Here is a 21,363-nt window from a genome sequence, read left to right on the forward strand (position 1 = left end):
TATGAGTCAGAACTGATTCAAGGGCACCTAACAACCATAACAACACGTATGTATTAAAATATATCCTTAAGTTTATATGTGAAGTTTCCAATCCCCAAAGACAAATAGAGATCAGATTTATTAAGATACTGATAATAAAAAGCAATAATAAGGAAAACTACAAAAAAAGGAAAATGCAGTATTTGACTTACATCACAACCGAATTAGGTTGGAGAGGTTGGAACAAAACTTTGTAGTAAATTGAGGACTATCTGTATTTAATTTAATAATTAGAAATGGATAATTTAATACATGCATTTGTTTTTCTTATTATTTTTTACTGTATTGTCCTTGAGATCAGGGGTCTTAGGCTCTAGTCCACCCATGGGCATATGACAGACTATGCCATGTATTGCACGGTTGGTATACATCTTTGCTAATAGTTATAGTACGGTAGATTAGAGTCCAACATATTAAATGCCTAAACAGAATTAATGAGCAAATCAGAGTAGGCCAAATATTTATTGTTGCTGTTGTTAAAAAAGTTGTTGTTAGGTACCATCAAGTCAGTTCCAACTCATAGCGACCTGATCCGATGGAGTAGAACCGCTCCATAGACTTTCCAAGGAGTGGCTGGTGGATTTAAAATGCTGATCTTTTGGTTAGTAGCTGAGCTCTTTGCCACTCAGAACCATGCTTTGCTTTTGGTTGAACGTGTTTAAAATTTAGTTTCTTCATTTAGTTGATTGGTTGATTATTTTGCTAATAAATACTCTTCTGTAAGTATGAATATGACTATTAAAGAGGTCTTATAAATCACACAACTTCTGTTTTATACCTCTATCATTTTACTGTTTTTCTTTAAGAACTGACTTGCACTCTCAGCACTGTAATATGAAAAATGGAAAACAATATAATTCACGTTCTTTAAAATAAGTTCTTGAAGATGAGGGGAATAACTAGAATGATTGGACACTCTTCTTTTTCCCTTAGAGGGCTTTCACTTCCTTTTTTTCCCATACAATGTCTCAACAAGTCTCTACCCTATCTCACCAAAATTGACCTAGAAGACAGAACAGAGAACAATTAAAGGAGGGGAAAATATTAGTTATGTTGGTATTGAAGGAGACATCCTGGCTTCAGGTCCCAGCCCCACTCATTTGTAAATATACTACACTGGGAAATCCCTTAAGAACTTTGTATTTACATTTCCTGGTCTAATGGGGGTAACAATAATAGCTATTTAATAGAGTTGTTATAAAAATTAGGGAAGATAATACGTGTAAATGGCGAGACTTTGTATCTAGCAAATTATAAGCACTAAAATTATTAGCTACTACTTTTAGTTATAGGAGTCGCTGGGTGGTGCAAGTGGTTCTGTGGTCAGCTACTAGCTGGAAAGTTGGCAGTTCAAATCTATCAACAGGCACCATAGAAGAAAGGCCTGGCAATCTACTTCTGAAAGATCACAGCCATTGAAAACTCTATGTGCATTTCTATATGCATGGGGTCACCATGAGTTGGTATTGACTTGATGGCAAATATATATATATATATATATATATATATATATATATTTACTACTAGTCATATCACTACTACTGCTACTACTACTATTACAAAGTTGATTTTAATACTGTCAAGTGATGGGTGAATTTAAGCTCTCTCACATACACAAAAAAGTCAAAGAATCCTTATCCCACATCAAACATTGTGTAAGTACTAGAAGTGCAAGGTCTTAATATAGCATATAGGTTTATTTGTATTTGTTCTACCATGAGATGCTCATAGTTTTGAATTGATACCTTAATTCAAAAATTAAAATTAAAGTGAAACTATTTGTGTTAGTCATCTAGTGCTGCTCTAACAGAAATACCACAAGTGGATGGCTTTAACAAAGACAATTTATTCTCTCACAGTCTAGTAGGTTACAAGTCCAAATTCAGGGTGTGACCTCCAGAGGAAGGCTTTCTGTCCCTGTTGGCTCTGGAGGAAGTTCCTTGTCCTCAATCTTCCCCTGGTCGAGAAGCTTCTCAAGCACAGGGACCCCAGGTCCAAAGGATGTGCTCCACTCCTGGTGCTGCTTTCTTGGTGGTATGAGGTTCCCAACTCTTTGCTTGCTTCCCTTTCCTTTTATCTCTTGAGAGATAAAAGGTAGTACAGGCCACATCCCAGGGAAAATCCCTTTACATTGGGTCAGGGAGGCGATGTGAGCAAGAGTGTTACATCCCATCCTAATCCTTTTAACCGCAGGCAGAGATTATGATTTATAACACATAGGAAAATCACAAAATGGAGGACAACCACACAAGGCCTAACCAACTTGACACATATTTTTTGGGGACACAATTCAATCCATTACACTATTCTATTGCCAAAATGTAGGAAAGAAAAGGTTTGTGTTAAATAGCTGCCTCCTACCAGCTGTTGAACAGGTTAATGATTTTGCATCTTAAAAATATAGTAGTAAGTAACAATAATAAAATAAGCTGGCTGTATCCTTTCTTTTTCTATCACCCTGTGTACTTTCTCTCCTTCACGGCCAAATTCCTCAAATGTATTGGCCTTACTAGTTTCTTTCCTTTCTTAAATTCAGTTTACTTGTAAATCAATTCAATCTGAATCATGCCCTTACCTCACTTTCAAATTATTATTTTCTGAGTTCGTCAATAACCAATGCATAGCTAAACATCAACAGAAAATTCAAAGCTTCTTTCCTCCTCACCTCTCAGAAATGTTTGACACAGTTAATCAGTCCCCCTTAAACACTCTTTTAGCTTTCCTTCAAAAATTTGATATTGCTATGATCCATCTTTTTTTTTTGGACCACTCACAAATCATGTTGTATGGATTAGATTGGATGTGAGAAATCATCACGGAATTTGGAGCCCATATGTAAAAAGAGCTTGGAGGTGAAGTCTGACCCCCTCTAACTTCACAACTAGGAAGGAGAATCAAGGTCACACATGTCTCCTCTCTCCCCCGTTTTCACCATTTCTGACATGAACTATCCCACCTACAGTACTCTACTTCTCTCCTGGGTTTGTTAATTCATTGCAATGGCCACATGGAACTCACAGACAATACTCAGGATTCTGGGGTTTGTTAGTGAAGTAACAGTTACAATTCTGGCTCAGGAGCACTCAGGATATAGTTCTTCCATCAGGACACCTCTTCCCAGCTGTGTCCATAGGCACACCGCTCCCTGGCCCTAGGCCTCTGCTCAAGGGCAGTCAGCTTTTTCTCTCTGTGGGCCGGGAAACCCACCATGCCTCCGGCTGCTGGATCTCTGCTGCCAGGTCTCTCCTGCTGGGTCTCTCCAGCCACCACGTATCACCGTCTTCAGGGTTACAGCTCGCTCCTCATGGCCTCTTGCTTCCAGGAGCTTCTCAGTGCAGGGATCTTTGGTCCAAAGGATGTGCTGGATCCTGGCTGTTCTTCCTTAGTAGTGGTGGGATCTTCTCTTTCCCTTCTCTGGGATGTCTCATTTCAAGCCCAGCAGAATGGAAAAACCGGCCAGTTCTTTTGGTAGGCCACAGTTACCCTATCACACAGTCTCGCCCAATCACTTGGGTGGGAGTTACAAGACCATGACTAAAGAGGCCACACAAAAGTAATCAAACACACCGCACCATAATTTATTATTATTTCTAGTAGTGCTTGTTCTCACCTGACCATTCTCTCACCAAACATTATGGCCTTTACCCAGTTATCTGGACCAAAAGCTTAGAACTTTTGACTCTTCTCTTTTAATCGAAACACTACTTCCAATCATTTACTAATAATGATTTTTTAAAACATCTTTCTCTGGTTTTAGAACCAGATTGAGAAATGGACACAACGCAGACTTTTGGTGGACATTAGAGTAGAGAAATGTAAATAAACATGCACTGATCATGCTTGGCCTGACCTTTCACTACAATTGCCCAGGGGTCTGTGTCCATGAGCAGAACACATTGTCTTCCGTCTCCACTACTTTCTCAATACTGTACATTTGTGGGGCAATGCTTACACGCTGACTGGAGAAATACTACCACCCCAAAAGGCAAAAAAAAAAAAAAAAAAAACAATTTTTTGAGCAGTATTTTATGAGAAGGGAAAAATAATGTCTAAAATCCTTTTGGTTTCACATGGAAATTGTGGAAAGAGAAAAGACCTCTCTACCCAACACAATAGCTTCTTAATTGATCTCTCAAACTCCATTTTTACTTCCCTTAATGTCCACCCCAATGAATTTGCAATATTGACCAGGCAGTGAGAGAAAGAAGGAATTGAGATTCTTGAAAATGGACATATTTTTTCATTTCTTGAGGACAAGGCCCAAAAGCATTTTTTTCAAATGTTTGATAGATTAGTTTAATTAATTCCATTGAAATTTGGAATTTCCCTGATCAGCCCTGTTTATTTATGCGGCTAACAATTAATTTGTAGATAATAAGTAAAGTGGATGTTATCTGTGAAGTTTATGGTGCTGTTTGGAAACCCTGGTGGCATAGTGGCTAAGAGCTACAGCTGCTAACAAAATGGCTGGCAGTTTGAATCCACCAGGCACTCCTTGGAAACCATATGGGGCAGTTCTACTCTGTCCCATAGGGTCACTACGAGTAGGAATTGGCTCGATGGCCATGGGTTTGGTTTTTGTGTGTGTACGTCTACTCCACTCTACCTACCAATAGTAAAAAAAACCTGACAGCTTGCACTGTCCATTTGAGGAGTTTATAGAAGGTTACTATGGCAAACATGCATAAAGTTCAATAGTGATTTAAATTGCATGAAGGTTATTAATTAGAAACTTTTAGTTTTACAGATTGAGTACTTAAGTGATGCAATTGACAGCAATAGATTATCTCTGGAAAATGTATTCAGGAAAGGGGAACCAAATTGCACATCGAGCATTTATTGTTGTTTCTGTACAAATTTCTCTTGAGACAAATATAATTAAGCTGTGCAGTAGATGCAATCCCTATGGTCTCTAGTAAAGACAGAAATACAGCCTACTCCTTTACCATACTACAACTTAGAATTCTGGAAAGTCTAGGAACCCAATAAGAAGTAAGTTTAGGGTGCTTGTGACTCTAGGTATAGTCCTTATTCATACTATTCTGTAAAATTACATTGATGTTCTGGAAAGGAAATTCTTTGACTTCTTTGGATTTTAGCTTCCTAGTTATTGACTTACTGTGTTAAAATCAAGATAAGCAAAAATATGTATGTAAATATATAAGAAAATATCTAGAAATACATTCTCTTCCAAACTGTGATAAGTAGTTTTAAGGAAGGTTGTGGAATTTGCAAGATCATAATAATTACTTTTTACTCTATATACTTAGGTGGCATGTGACCTCCTTTAGAATATATTACTTATGTAATAATAAAAAAATGTGCATATAATTATAGTACTGATATGAAAACAAGAAAATCTGAATCTGTAACTAAAAGTGGTTATTTTTTTAAATGTCTGTAACAAAAGAATAAGATACACAACTCAGAATAAGGAAGGAATATTGCATCCATTTTAATTGAAACTTACTTAAAAAGGTTTAATAAATGGAATCCAGGTATCTTGGTTCTCAGCTCAGACCACTGATCCTAGGAGAGCTTCTTTGGCTGAGGTTTGATGGAGACCTGTGTTAGGTGATTGGAATCTTTTAAGTATTATGTATTCTCTTTCTCGTCTCCACAGATGCCTGGCTCTGAGCCCGTGGTGGGTGGAAACCGGTCCCTTTGCACCAAATTCACATTTGTGGCTTTTTCCTCTCTAGGAGAGTTACAGCCTTTGCTCTTCGTGGTGTCCTTAGTTATCTACTTGTTTACAGTGGGAGGAAATCTCATCATCATTTGCCTGATCTGGATCACTCCTTTCCTGCACACTCCCATGTATTTCTTCCTGGTGAATCTCTCCTTTCTGGAGAAGTGCTGTATCAGCAGTGTGGTGCCTCTGATGGTGGTGCACCTGCTAGTAGACACAAAGACTATTAACACAGGAGGCTGTGCAGCTCAGATGTTCATATTCACCATCTTGGGGCTGACAGAGTGCTGCCTGCCAGCAGCCGTGGCTTATGACTGATTTGTGGCTATTTGTTACCCGCTGCATTATATTCTCTTGACGGGCCCTCATGTGTATTTGAAACTGGCTGCAGCATCTTGGACCACTGGAGTGGTGGTGGAGTCAGTCCAGACCACTTGAATCTTCACTCTGTCCTTCTGTGGAACAGGACAGATTCAGCACTTTTTTTGTGACATCATGCCTGTGGTGAAATTGGCTTGTGTTGACAGTTCCCACAATGAGATTGTGTTGTTTACTATCTCCATGCTCTTCATTATGAGCCCCTGTCTCCTCATTCTGTGCTCCCATGTGCATATTCTTATAGCCATCTTGAGAATCCCCTCAGCAGCTGGCAGATGCAAAGCGTTCTCCGCTTGTTCTTCTCATATCCTGGTTGTTTCTCTGTTCTATGGAACTGCCTTATTCACTTATCTGCATCCCAAGATCGCCCACACTCCAGAAACAGACAAAGCAACCGCTCTTATGTACACAGTGGTCACTCCTGCTCCGAATCCTGTCATCTACACCTTGAGGAACAAGGAAGTGAAGGAAGCCTTTCAAAGGGTAACACAAAGGAACCCTCTTTGACAAATGGCCTAAACCTAGACAGCTAGGCCATAGCAGATAAAACTTACACTGCTGTACGCAGAAGTCACCCGAGACTTCACGATCAATGTCTCTCTCTGTCTCTGTCTCTCTTTCTATGTATATATACTACTTTAATGATTATATATACATACGCGCACACAATCATTAACACCTGTATAGCCTAGGAACCAGAAAACCATTGGATTTGTTCTATATTTTTCAATGTATTTAAACAAGAGGAAAGTATGCAGTAAATGCAGTAGGATCATGAAATTATTTAATCATTCATTCATTCAAAAATATTTACTGGGCATCTCCTGAGTGTCAGTTACTATTCATTTTTTTCTTCCCCAACAGTAATAGGATTAAGGTGAGTATTTTTCATGCCATTTTACTGAGGAAAACAAAGTGTTCTTCTTGTGGAAAAGATTTTTAAAATAATAGGAAGAAGTAATTGATACTTTTTTTTAATATCAAATATTAAGCTGTTGGAAAAATGAAATAAATGTAAAAAGCAAAAACAAATACAAGCTGTTAGAATTTAAGTTCTTAAGTGGAATGCACTCCCTTAACTTATCATCTTAAATAATGAGTCATTAATAAATACGGATGAGAACACTATGAAACAACCCTAAATATATAATTTATAAATACCATAAGGAACCCTGGATCTTTATCCAGAACTAGATCCTTTTTTGTTGTTGTTGTTATTGTTTTCAAATGAATGAAGTTTTTAAAGGAACTTCTTTGTGACATTAGCTCTTGTTACTACTATTGTGAACCCTGTTTAAATGTGTTGGTTTGGATTGTAATTTCCCTCAGAAACTGTTTATAATATTGTAACTAATTAACCATAATATTTTTGACCCCTTGAATAAAAACGAACAAGGCTTCCACAAGAGAATAAAGTAAATAACTTTTTAACAAATATTAAGTTTCTATGGAAACTGGAGAAGTGAGGTACAAAATAATTAAACGTTCAGTGACATTTTGTAATGTCCACCTTTGATTTTATTTTAATGCTGTTACCCTAGAATCAAACCCTAATACAGTGTGAGTAATGTATTTCAGAGGGCCTCTAAAGTGAGACAATGAAGGAGGGAAAGGAAGGCAGCCAAAAAATGTTCCATTACTGTGCCAGGTAATATTGAAGGCTATGAGAATTTAAACCTGTGTGGAAACAGTGTAAAACACAGCCCTGAGATTCGCCTTCCTCTGGGTCTAGGTTGTTGTTGTTAGCTGCCTTCGAGTTACCCTGGACTCATGCAGACCCCATGCACAACAGAATGGCTTGCTACCCAGTCCTGCACCATCTTCATTGTGCCCCATAGGGTTTTCATTGATTATTTTTGGAAGTAGATCACCAGGCCTTTCTTTCTAGTCAATCTTACTCTGGAAGCTCTGTTGGAACTTGTTCAACATGATAGCGACATGTATCATGGTGGTGGCTGCCCGTGAAGTGCATCGGCTAGGAATCAAACCCAGAATTCCCTCATGGGAGACCAGAATTCTACCACTGAACCACCATCACCGCCCCCTGGATATATGTAGTTGGGGAATATACATGCTCATTTGCATACACCCAGGGCTGCTGCTGGGGGATAGTAACCCTGATGCTACTGCTCTCCTGCTGACTGGAATAGACTTCTCTAAATGCTCTCAGCACAGAGATGTGGATATTTGGCACCTGGAAAGCATCTGCAAACCAAAAAAAAAAAAAGTTGCTCTCCGTTGATTCTGACTCATGGTGAAAGTTTGTTGGTTAGAACCCACCCAAAGGGATCTTGGAAGAAAGACCTGGCAATCTGCTTCCAAAAGGTCACAGCCCTGAAAATTCTGTGGAATGCGGTTCTACTCTGCACATATGGGCTTGCCATAAAGAAAGCATCTCCAGTACTTTGGAATGGTGAGTTTCAAGGGTTATGGAAGGAGACACTGTGAGCAAAAGCTACACTTTTACTCTATGGAAGGAGTCTTGTATTTGGAATACAAGGAGTGAATTATGTGTATGTAAAATAAAGAATTGGTATAAATAGAAAATAAGGATTGATATCTTAATAATTATTTTTCCCTCTCTCATTTTCTAACTCCATTTGTGGAACGGTAGGTTCATTTCCAAAGGCAAGAGATAGAACTGTATGTGGTGAAAGCAATTAATTGCGGACCAAAAAGTCAGCGGTTGGATAACACCAGCGGCTCCATGGGAGAAAGATATGGCAGTCTACTTCTGTAGAGATTTACAGCCGTGGATACCTCATGGGGTCACTGTGAGTTGGAATCAAATCTATGGCAGTGGAATTATAGAGCTCTTTCACAGGAGAAAATCTTGCTATATAAATTCCTTTTCATTATATCACGACTTTTCTTTGCCCCACTAGATTATTTTTTTAGGCATCTAAAATTGTTACTTCCTTAGAATAGCTTTTGCAAATACGAATTAAACATTTTAAAATTAATCAGTAGGGAGAAGAAATACAGGTAAAAGTTTCAAGAATACAGGCATATGAAATGTGTTTAAGAATGATTATTTTTCAATATACCCAATGAAAGATTTATCATGACCCATCATTACTTAAATTAAATATAATTAATCAACTTCACTATTACTTTCTCTGCTTGCTTCCATTTAATTCTATGAGTGAAAAATTAAATAGGCAACCAGCTAAGTATGCATTAGTTCATCAGAACATCCACCGTTTTGAATATTTCTACGTGTCACACGAGGTGATATGACACCACTAGATTTGCTTGTAGGACAAATACCTTAGCTGTCTTAAAGATAAACAAAGAGAAACACGGCAACTTTTTTAGGCATACTGAGCAGTACTTTCAGGCCTCTTTTTATTTGTTTAGTTCTTACTTCTGCTATTATTTGGCTATGCAGATCCACTGGCTAGAATGACTTGGGTAACTCCGTGTGTATTCCAGTACAAAGCAGCCTCTGTATATTCAATCTACATGATACTTTATAATTTTCTCTATGGAATTCTCTCCCAATGAACTTCATCTCTTAATATTTTTAATATGATCAAATAGCAGAAGAGATAATTCTTTTCTTTTTGGTAATGCTTATAGATTTTGGAAACCCTGGTGGCGTAATGGTTAAGTGCTACAGCTGCTAACCAAAGGGTTGGCAGTTGAAATCTGCCAGGCGCTCCTTGGAAACTCTATGGGGCAGTTCTACTCTGTCCTATAGGGTCACTATGAGTCAGAATTGACTTGATGGCAGTGGGTTTGTTTTTTTTTTTTTGGTTTTTTTAAATAGGTTTTAGTGACAAGATGGGGTGAAAGGAGTTAATCGCTGAGTACATAACCTGACACTGAGTAGTCACACAATAGTTAGTTATTATTATAACTTTAAGGAGAACTGGGGGCACAATGGTTAAGTACTCGCCTGCCAACCAAAAGGTCAGCAGTTGGAACACACCAGTTGCTTCATGGGAAAAAAGACCTGATGATCTGTTCCTGTAAAGATTTCAGCCTAGGGGGCACTTCCGCTGTGTAAGGTTACTATGAGTTGGAACCAACTTGATGGCAGGCAACAACAACAACATTATTAACTTGGTTAAAGCTGATATGTTTTGATAAAAGTCAGTGTATTTTAAATTATTCTGATACATTTTTATGAACTCAAGAATTGTGGTTTTTGTAACAGAGATTTTTGTATTTTTAGCAATTCTGATTACACTTCCAGCCAAGCCATAGTGTTCTGTGTGCCCTGATTTCTTACACTCAAGTGAGAACAATTAATTAAAACATAGTTGAACAATAAGTTTGATCCTGTGGGACATAAATATGAAATATAATACGTAGTTTTGCTCTTAAGTTCCAGTGGGAAGATTTTTAGGTATTACTGTTTTAATGATTATATAATCATAATATTCTCTAGTGGAAAATCTCCAATATTCTCAGTAGTGTCCAAGACAGGCAAACGATAAATACTCCAAGAAGACACACAGTGAAGCAGCTGAATCTGCTAACTAGGAAACCACTTCAGACTCTAGAATGTGATCAGAACCAGGTCCAACTCATGGAGATTCCATGTATGTCAGAGTAGAACTGTGTGCTCCATGGAGTCTTCAGTGCCTGATCTTTCTGAAATAGATCACCAGTCCTTTCTTCTGAGGCACCATGAGTGGACTTGAACCTCCAACCTTTCGATTAGCAGCTGGACACGTTAGCCATTTGCACCACCCAGAAACTCCTGATGTCTGATGTTCATATCATTCATTGGTCCTTCTAGTTACCTTACATTCACCATTTATTTTATGGAAAAAAAAATATGCATATACATACATACGTATTTACTATATTGATGATGAAAATACGGCATTTATATGAATTTCTTCTTATTTATCTAATTTTTCAACAGTAGCAGACTTTTTTTTTTTAATTTTCCTGTCTTTCTTTGTATTAAATACACAATGTATTGCTTTGTTCAAGTGATCATTTTAGTCAAATTATCACCTAGCTCCTAAACTTGAGGGTGGGGAGGATCAGGACATATAGTGTTTATCAGTAGAATTACAACTGGAGTTGGACACATGAGGAGATTTTATACCGAGAGACTAAACATTACTGGAAGTAGAAGCGGAACATATATATCCATTTCCTGTTTGCTAAACAACATGACTTGTGCTCTCTCCTGCTGGAAAGAAGTGAATGTTTTCAATTTGCCCAGCCTACTTTCTTTCCACTGTGATAGCCTAAGGTGAGGGCAACTTTAGAACAGTGGAATGGCTGAAGGCTTCATTGCCACACTTGCATAGTGGTAGAGCCTCATTACCTCCAAAGCTGTCTCTTAGTTGTCTCTGAGACACAATGAATACCACACACACACCAGTCCAACAGCCACTAGCAATCACAGAGTGTCTGATCTCTTATATTGTTTTGCTCTCACTTTTAAACACTCACTGCCTGCAAGACACTTGTAGGAAGCTTTGTTGCTATATGGACTGATTGAACTCTATTAAGAAACCCACGTTTGAGCCAGAAGTAATGTTACTGAATGCTCTCAACTTCCAATTGCCTGGGATTTCGAAATCGTGCTACGTTCAGAGAAAAAGAAACAAAATAAAAGTCTTGGCCAAAACTGTGTCACATTTTATTGCTTGGGCTCTACAGTAGTTCGTCCCCAATGAAAGTTTAAAAAATAGTTTTCACACATATCACAAATGGAAAACCAATATTGGCTGTATGTTTTGAATAGTAAGAAGGGGGGTTCCAGAAATAACCTCACAAAAGTGTTCTATTCAGAATGTATGGGAGGAAAAAGTGTGTTGATCTGGAGTATAAATAATAAAACATTTTGGACATCAAAGATAGAGTTTATTAATACATGCCTGCTTCTTGAGAATTCATCCGAATCAAAAGACTTCTTGGCATAAGCACTCCCACAGCCAAAACTGATTTTAAGTACCAGAAATCTCTAGTAGTCAATACTTCTACAAACCTCCAAAAGAATTAAAAACAACAAAAAAAAAACTGGTGTCAAAGTTTTTATTTCATTCATTTTGAGATGTTTAAGTGTTTTAAAATCATGTAGTAAAGTTATAGTCACTGAAACTATTGCTTAAATACATGACAAGTGGGGAGTAGGGATTTTAACTTGTTTAGCACTTTCATTTGAGGAAAAAGCTGAAGGAAAGAGGTACTTTAAATGCTAGAGAAGACTTCAAATGAGTCACAAATAATTGGACTTACTGAGAAGACGGAAGGTTATCCCAGCCATCTACATGTCCCTACCAAGCTGTGTTGGAGGAACAGACTGAAGAGGGTGTGAGGCAGATAGAATTATTGTACTTGTAAAACTGTCATGTCCATGAAAAGATTTTCCCTCTACTTCTCACGAGACATGGGAAGGGTGCTCCGACAAGTATAATAAATTACATTTGGGATGCCTCAAAGAAAGTTATTTATAAAAATCAACATGTCCATGAAAATGTGAAACTGGACCACAATTCTCCAACTGGATGCTTGCAGCGATGCAGAAATTGCAGCCAACTAAGGTACTCCCATCTGAGTGAAGTTTAAAGAGGCAAAAAGTTCTAAAGTGCTTGTCTTTGCCCATAGATCTTGCAATTTCCTAATCCCTTTCTATACAGCCAAATATTTGACCTTTGTGAGAGTACAGAGTAGATTTTGACCCCAGGTTATCTATCTTTACAAACAAAATAGGCAAAAATAGTTAGATAAATATTCACTTAGCACCAACTATATGCAGTCCCTGGGTAATGCAAAAGGTTAAGCCCTGGACTACTAGTCAAAAGGTTAGTGGTTCCAGCCCACCCAGAGGCACCTCAGAAGACAGGCCTGGCAATCTGCTTCTGAAAGGTCACAGCCTTGAGAACGCTATGGGGCAGTCCTACATGGGGTCGTCATGGGTTGAAATTGATTTCATGGCAATCAACAAGTATGCTAGTTATTGTCCTGAGTGTTTTACAAAGTCTGTATTCCTAACATCTTGCAACAATACTACAAAGGAGGTATTATTATCTCCATTATACAGATGAAAGAACGAAGGCTCAGAGTAGTTAAAAATTGCCATTGGGACACCATTTGTAAATGATAGATCCATACTCTTAAATAATATTCTATGATACATCTTTTTCCTTCAAATTATACTCTTTTCTCCACTGTCATTCAGGGGCAACACTTAGAAATGGCTGGATGATGCAGCAGTTCACTGCCTGCTTGTTCCAGATACAGAGTAAAATCATTGGTAAAACATGCTCAATGTTTTTTTTTAATCATTTAGCAATTGTTCATAAGAAACTTCCAATATTGCCTTAGATAGTTGTAGCAATGAGGCCTTCAGGCAAACCGGGAAGGTGAGTAAATTCTTCAGTCAACTAACTAAACATTCAGAGCCTGACTAGTCCTGGTCTCTAGTATTAGTTTTCTGTTGACAATAGAAACAAAGGAATCAGGAAGTTTGAAACCTGAGAATAAACTGGCTAAGGTGAAGGTACTCAGTAACAAAAAGAACTAGTCAACATTGAGCCATTTCAGGAGGTAGCATGTGATCAAGAATCAATGGTGCTGAAGGACAAGGCCCAAGCTGCACTGAAGGCATTGGCAAAAAGCAAGGCTCCAGGGATTGATGGAGTACCAATTCAGGTGTTTCAACAAACGGATGCAATGCCGGAAGTGCTTATTTGTCTATGCTAAGAAATTTGGAAGACAGCTACCTGGCCAACTGACTGAAAGCAATCCATATGTGTGCCCTTTCTGAAGAAAAGTGAGCTGATAGAATGTAAAAATTATCAAACAATATAATTAACATCACACACAAGTAAAATTTTGCTGAAGATAATCCAAAAATGGTTTCAGTGGTACAACTACAGGGAACTATCAGAAATTCAAGCCAAATTCAGAAGAGGAAGTGTAACTAGGGATATCATCACTAATGTCAGATGAATCTTGGCTGAAAGCAGAGAACACCAGAAGGATGTTTACCTGTTTTTTATCGACTATGCAAAGACATCCAACTGTATAAATCATAACAAATTATGGATAACATTGCCAAGAATGGGAATTCCAGAACACTTAATTATGCTCATGAAGAAGCTGTACAAAGACAGAGAGGCAGTCATTCGAACAGAACAAGGGGATACTGTGTGGTTTAAAATCAGGAAAGGTGTGCATTAAGGTTGTATCTTTTCTCTATACTGTTCAACCTGTATGCTGAGCAAGTAATCTGAGAAGCTGACTACATGAAGAACGTGGCATCAGGATTGGAGGGAGACCAATAACCCTTGTTATGCAGATGACACAATCTTGCTTTCTCAAAGTGAAAAGGACTGATGAAGATCAAAGACCACAGCCTTTGGTATGGATTACACCTCAACATAAAGAAAACAAAAATCCTCACAACTGGACCAACAAGCAACATCATGATAAATGGAGAAAAGATTGAAGTTGTCAAGGATTTCATTTTACTTGTATACACAATCAACACCCATGGAAGAAACAGTCAAGAAATCAAACGACACATTGCATTGGGCAAATCTGCTGTGAAGGACGTCTTTAAAGTGTTAAAAAGCAAAGCTTTCACTTTTAGGACTAGGGTGTGCCTGACCCAAGCCATGGTATTTTCAGTCACCTCATATGCATGTGAAAGCTAGGCAGTGAATAAGGAAGACCAAAGAAGAATTGATGCCTTTGGATAATGGTGTTGGCAAAGAATATTGGTTATACCATGGACTGCCAGAAGAATGAACTGTCTAAGGAACATTCTAGTTGTACTTCTTCTAAAAAAGCTATCTTGGCATAAGTACAGCCATAATGCTTCTTCTTGTCTCACATAATTTGAACATGCTATCTGGAGGGACCAGTCCCTAGAGAAGGACATCATGCTTGGTAAAGTAGAGTGTAAGAGAAAAAGAGGAAGACCCTCAATGAGATTGCTGCAAAAATGGACTCAAACATAGTAAACGTTGTTGGGATGATGCAAGACTGGGCAGGTTTTGTTCCATTGTACATAGGATGGCTGTAAGTTGGAACCAACTTGACAGCACCTAGCAACAACAACCTAACAAGGTACTCAAAGTTTCTTAAGGCTAAAAGAAAAAAAAAAAAAAAAAGAATACTAGGGTAAATACAAAACACGGACATGGAATATTAATTCTGTCATCTGGCATTATTCTGCCTAACCCCACCCTTAGTCCCAAAATCAATTAATCAATTTGCATTTTGAAGCTTCCGAATTTGTTTGGAAACTAAAGACAGATAAAACAATCAAGTTGTAAATTGTCTTGACACCTCACCCATCATGGGTTAGAGGAAAGAAATGTATTCTATTTATATTTTACTATTATTTTAACAATTTTACTATTGTTTCTACTTCCCTTATTAATCTTAATGTGTAAGAGGCAATTTTTAATTTTTGTCTCCCTAGCAACCATTGTCTCTTCGTTTTGTACCTTATTGGAGAAACAAACCTTCCCAATTCTCAAACTACAAGTTAGCCTCAGAGAATTCAAGGATGGGCATGTGCCCAAGACCTGGCAGAAAAGATTGGCTTAAAGTTTGATACGTGATTCAATTATGACCAAGAGTATTGGACCTTGAGTATTTAAGGAAACGATAAGAAGGTGATATCTTTTGCATTAAACTTGAATTTTGGAAGATGTAACTCTGGAGCTCCAGAGTGTTACATCACAGGAAAGAGCATACTTAGAGCAATGTCAGTGGAAGGAAAACACTGCCTTCAGCTATATAAATGTTGAGTCATGATGACGTATTTGTCTCTGAATCTGGCTTTAATAATACACTGGAATTTTCTGTTGTGTGAGACAAACCCTTTGCCCTTTAGCATTTGCTCATATCACTCTGAGCTGAGGTGTTTCTTATCAATAACTGAAAAATCCCAGCTAAAGCAAAAACCATTTTAACTGAAATTCTAGAGACTTAGGCACAGGTAATTATTTTTGCTGTATCTTTATTACTCTTCTAGAAAAAACTAAATATTACCTCAGATTATTCTTCTAGTCTGACCCATCTTATATAATTAAAATGTTCAGTGTTCTTCTGTAGGAGTTAGTGGGTGGTGCAAATGTTTAACACACTCAACTGGTAACCAAAAGGCTGGAGGTTCACATCCACCTAGGTGTACCTCAGAAAAAAATCCTGGTGTTATGCTTCCAAAATAATCAGCCATTGAAAACCCTATGTAGCACAGCTCTACTGTGACACACATGGGGTCACCACAAGTCAGAATCGACTCAACAGCAGTTGGGAATTGGAGGTTTTTCCCTATACATTTCATAAATTAAAATGGGTTTCATTAGCGAATACAAAAAATTTAGCATGCTAGCATGCATGTATTCATTAAGAGTAATTAAAAAATGATGCAAATTTATTCAATGTGTAACATTCATACATTAAGGGTCAAATAATTCTTAGCCATTGATTTGTTTGGCAGATTTGCAAGGATTTTAATTTTATGAAGTTTTCCTATTCTCCTCAGAAGGAAAGAACTGGAAAAAAATAATCTTTGGAACAGAACACTTGACTCAAGAAAAATTTCCCAAATAGGCAAACTAAATTATAGGATTATTATTTAGACCTTTTCAAGATGGAGATACATGCACTGTCATTATGTTTTAATTTTGCAACTTTTTAAAATAATGACTAAGTAAGATTCAAAAAATTCATATAAAGCCTCCTCTCACTTTTTATTTACGATCGTCACTAGGTAAAACAGGTGCCACCTGTTTCCTACTAATTATTGATTAATATGTCAATATTAATTAATCTAGTAACAATGATAAAATCCAGAATGTTATCCTATACTAAAATATTTAAAGTATACGTTTTTTCCAGTTTAAACAATACAATAAATTCAATTAATTAATTGCTGAATAAATGCCTTATAAAAGAGGAAATGACTATATAGTTATATTTACCAGTTAAAGAAATTCAGATACAGTTTTATTTACTGATTGTCTTGCCCATGAAACGCTCCCTCGCAGCGCCATCTGGTGGACAAAGCTCTATCAGAGTTATTGTTCCTGAACGCACGTTTAAAAAAAAAAAAAAAAATCCATTGCCCTCGAGTCGATCCCGACTCATAGCGACCCTATAGGGCAGAGTAGAACTGCCCCATGGAGTTTCCAAGGGGCGCCTGATGGATTTGAACTGCAGACCTTTGGTTAGCAGCGGTAGCACTTATCCACTACACCAGCAGGGTTTCCGAATGTATGTTAGGTACAGACATTTTTAAGCTATTAAATAACATATAACACATTGTGACATTTTAAGTCTGAGCATACAGTAACATATACAGTTTTATTAAAAGTATTACATTTATTAAAATTTATTTAAAATCTACCTAAATGACTAGAATCATCCCCTCCCTTACTCCTTCACTGGATTTTCTGTGCATGCCAAATGAGGATCATGTCAAGTTTGACTCACTTTTTTGTTCCTAACACTATTTTATTTTTCTCTGTAGCATTTGTAACTCCCTGAAACACCTCTTTCTTGTAACTGATAAGCTGTTGGAGAGAAGAGGTGGCTTTTTTCATGGCCATCAGTGATTTTCACAATATTCAATCCAGGAGCTCTACGCCCTGCATCTCCATCTTAAAGGAAGGTCTAGGTAGCACTAAACAAGCATTTTTGAAATAAATTAATGAGTAAGCATTGTGTTAAATTCTAGTAATTTGTACATTTGAAAGATCTGGATAGAATAGAGCAAGTTCATAGCGGTGATCAGGATTGCTGTGTTTGGGCATGGCTGATAAGGTTTGGGTGATGTCATTAGAGAAGTTGAATGTGGAAACAAGGAGACTGGGTTATTGTCATTGCATGTTTACAGGACTTACCCCAAGAGATTTGATTTGCTCACAAGGACCAAAAGGACAAAACTTAAAACAACTGGAGAAAGTCACAGAAAAGCACCTTTCTCTTCAATACTAGGAAAACTTTTCTAAGAAGCAGGTCTTTTAGAAAATTAAATAGACTGTCTTAAAAAACATGAAATTCTTCATTGATGAAACCGTTCATGAGTGTTCTAATTGGCTACTGGTTTAGGCAACAAAGAGAAGAAATTACTTACTTTGAATTGCTGATGAGATTAAATTATTTTAAGGCATTTCTGTGAAGTAAAACACACACACATACAAAACACTTTTGTTTTTTTTTTAAACACTGAAAGAGCATACTTAAAATTTAAATCTTGGTTTCTTCCTTCTTCCTGGTTTCTATCTTTCGGTAGGATATGATTCCTAAGCTTTTGGAGATTATTTATATGCACTAGTGCTATAAAATAGACAACTACAATTAAAATTTTCTTAATGAATATGTAATTCCTATATTCTTTCTCATCAAGACTGAAATTCCCTATTTAACTAAAAATGACAACAAGAATGTCTGGTTTGGGGAAAAGCTTTAGATTTTAAAACACTACCTCTCCCAGTTAAAATCTGAACTTCCAATTTCTATGTGATATGAGATTCTGGAAAATGTAAAATATTCAATTATAGCCTAATTATATAATGCCTGGAATTAGCTTCAATCAGGTGTAAAATGCTTTACTTTTGATCAACAGCTAACGTAATACTTTGTTTTCCTTATTCTGAAGAAGTAATTAGAAAGACCCATTGCATTGTTTTGGGTAGATAACAAATGGAGATTCAGCATTCTTTCCATTTTGGTCTCTTATATTTACCAATTTTTGGTATCACAGGGAATTCTTCGTCATAATTATTTTCCCAGAGTTATCCCAAATTATTGGTGGGTACCAGAGAAAAAAACTTTTTTATGGTGACTGAGTATAGAGTCTTTGAAAAGACCCACACAAGTATAATCTTTAGTAGCTATTCTTCAAACCTTGTGTATACATGTTTTGTTATTATTTGTTATTGCTTGTGATGTGATTTTTATGTTTAACTGATATCAACTCTCAGGAGCATTGATGGTGAAATTAATTCATTATTCTGTTGTGTAGCTAATCTGATTAAAAGTACCAGCTGATAATAGTGCATCATTCATTGAGCCGCTAGTGTAGTCCAGAACAGAAGTACTCAGCCTGAATAATTGCCCATACATCGATAGTATCTACAAATCTGATAGGTCCTAAAGGGAATACTAATACAAAGAGTATATTAATTGAGTGACATAAACATTGTAAAATATTTATCCAACTTACTAATGGAAATATCTTTTTTGAACTCTCTCCAATAAATTTTGGTAGAGTCTCAGTAGAGAGTGTTTATTTTCCCATTCAAATTGATTTTTTTAAAGAAAAATATACATTAAATTTTTCAAAGAATTGGGCATATATCATTGGTACACGTGAATGCTAAAAGCAAGAGAAAATTCAATTTAAATTTGTTGAGAAAGGAAACAGCTTTAGGAAAAGAGCTTCTATGTTTTTCCCATTTATTCTATGTTTTGTTTACTAAAACAAATTAATAATATAAGATTACCATTCCCACTGAAGGAATATCAAATGAAAATTAATTCTAAACTAACTTCCAGGGATGAAAGAATATAAAATGAGCTTAAACTTGAAGCTATAAATTACTCTTACAGATAAATTAAAAAAAATGTTAAGATATGTGGTCAAGGGCAAATGTAATTTTACATAGAAGGAGGTAAAGAGTTGTGTTTGCAGACATACTATACAGTTACTTTTAATATGTGGACTCTTTGAGAATTATTCTAATAATGTTGGCATCCACTCAAGAGACTCCTGTGAGTGTAAGACAAGTGTGGAAAATTACAGAAATTTCTCTCTGACTTTATATTGTTAAACATTTAAATTGCACTTTAATCACCTATCCAGGGATTTCTTAAGGTTCTTTCTAATTTTGTTCCTTGACCACATTCACTTTTTAATAGGGCCCAATGAGACTGATTATAATGGTGAGGTATTTTGCATGTCTTTAAGGTAATTTATAATACGAAACACAGGTTGGGAAAGTTTCATCCTACCTGTGGGAATCACCTGGTTGTCCTGGTGTGACCTATAGCTCATTATGACAAAACTGTATCAATTTGTCTGAAGAAGTTTCGGAAATTATCTCCCAACACCCTGATTGTACCTTGAGACCAGTTGGGTCCCATCTTCTCATTAACCTTCTCAAAGGCATGATTATAGCTCTCTTAGGTCTCTCTCTAACTGGCACAGGTATCTTTGAGAAAAGAGTGTTATTTTTTCATCCAGTGGGAATCACACTATTCAGAGCCCATCAGAATAGTTTGCTACAAACATACTACTCTGAGAATGACTTCATTTTTAATTAACAATATTTGTATAAATATTATCCAAGGACAAAGATGATTATTGGCAATGATACAAGAGTGCTATAAACCAAAAACAACAAAAAACAAAAAATACAAAACCACTGCTGTCGAGTCGATTCCGACTCATAGCGACCCTATAGGACAGAGTAGAACTGCCCGATAGAGTTTCCAGGGAGCGCCTGGCGGATTCGAATCACCAGCCTCTTCGTTAGCAGCCATAGCACTTACCCACTACGCCTCCAATTGGTCTCCAGGGTTTGCTGCTTTAAAAAAGTAAATTTCTTCTGCCTAGAAAGCAGCCAGCACCCTAGACACTTTAGGTGAAAAGGGTATCATAGAGAGGTCTTTTCCTCTTCCACATTTAAGATGACAGCCCCCCTTCAAAAAAATAAAAAAAAGGTCAATCAGAAAATTCCTTCATCAGTTATTCAAATTCTCAAGATTGGGGGATAAAAATGTTACAAATGATTTTTCTCTTTTTTAAAAAAATAATTTTTTATTGTGCTTTAAGTGAAAGTTTACAAATCAAGTCAGCCTCTAACACAAAAACCCATATACAACTTGCTAAATACTCCCAATTACATTCCCCCCATGAGAGAGCCTGCTCCCTCCTTCTGCTCTCTCTTTTCCCGACCACGTTGCCAGCTTCTAAGGCCCTCTACCCTCGCATCTCCCCTCCAGGCAGGAGGTGCCAACATTGTCTCAAGTTTCTCCCCGAACCAAGTAGCTCAGGCCTCACCAGCATCCCTCACCAACCCATCGTCCAGTCCAATCCATGTCTGACGAGCTGGCTTCGGGGATGGTTCCTGTAGTGGGGGAACGGAAGACCTGGGGGCCATGATCACCGGGGTCCTTCCAGTCTCAGTCAGACCATTAAGTCTGGTCTTTTTATGAGAATTTGGGGTATGCATCCCACTGTTCTCCTGTTCCCTCAGGGGTTCCCTGTTGTGCTCCCTGTTAGGGCAGTCATCGGTTGTGGCCGGGCACCATCTAGT

At 37.3% G+C, this 21,363-nt stretch overlaps 1 pseudogene; it reads left to right on the plus strand.

The window, feature by feature from the left end:
• The first annotated feature begins 5,662 nt into the window (after positions 1 to 5,662).
• Positions 5,663 to 6,613, plus strand: LOC126063652 (olfactory receptor 10C1-like; annotated as a pseudogene).
• Positions 6,614 to 21,363: the final 14,750 nt, after the last annotated feature.

The sequence above is a fragment of the Elephas maximus genome, chromosome 20, assembly GCF_024166365.1.
Source record: "Elephas maximus indicus isolate mEleMax1 chromosome 20, mEleMax1 primary haplotype, whole genome shotgun sequence".
NCBI lineage: Eukaryota > Metazoa > Chordata > Mammalia > Proboscidea > Elephantidae > Elephas > Elephas maximus.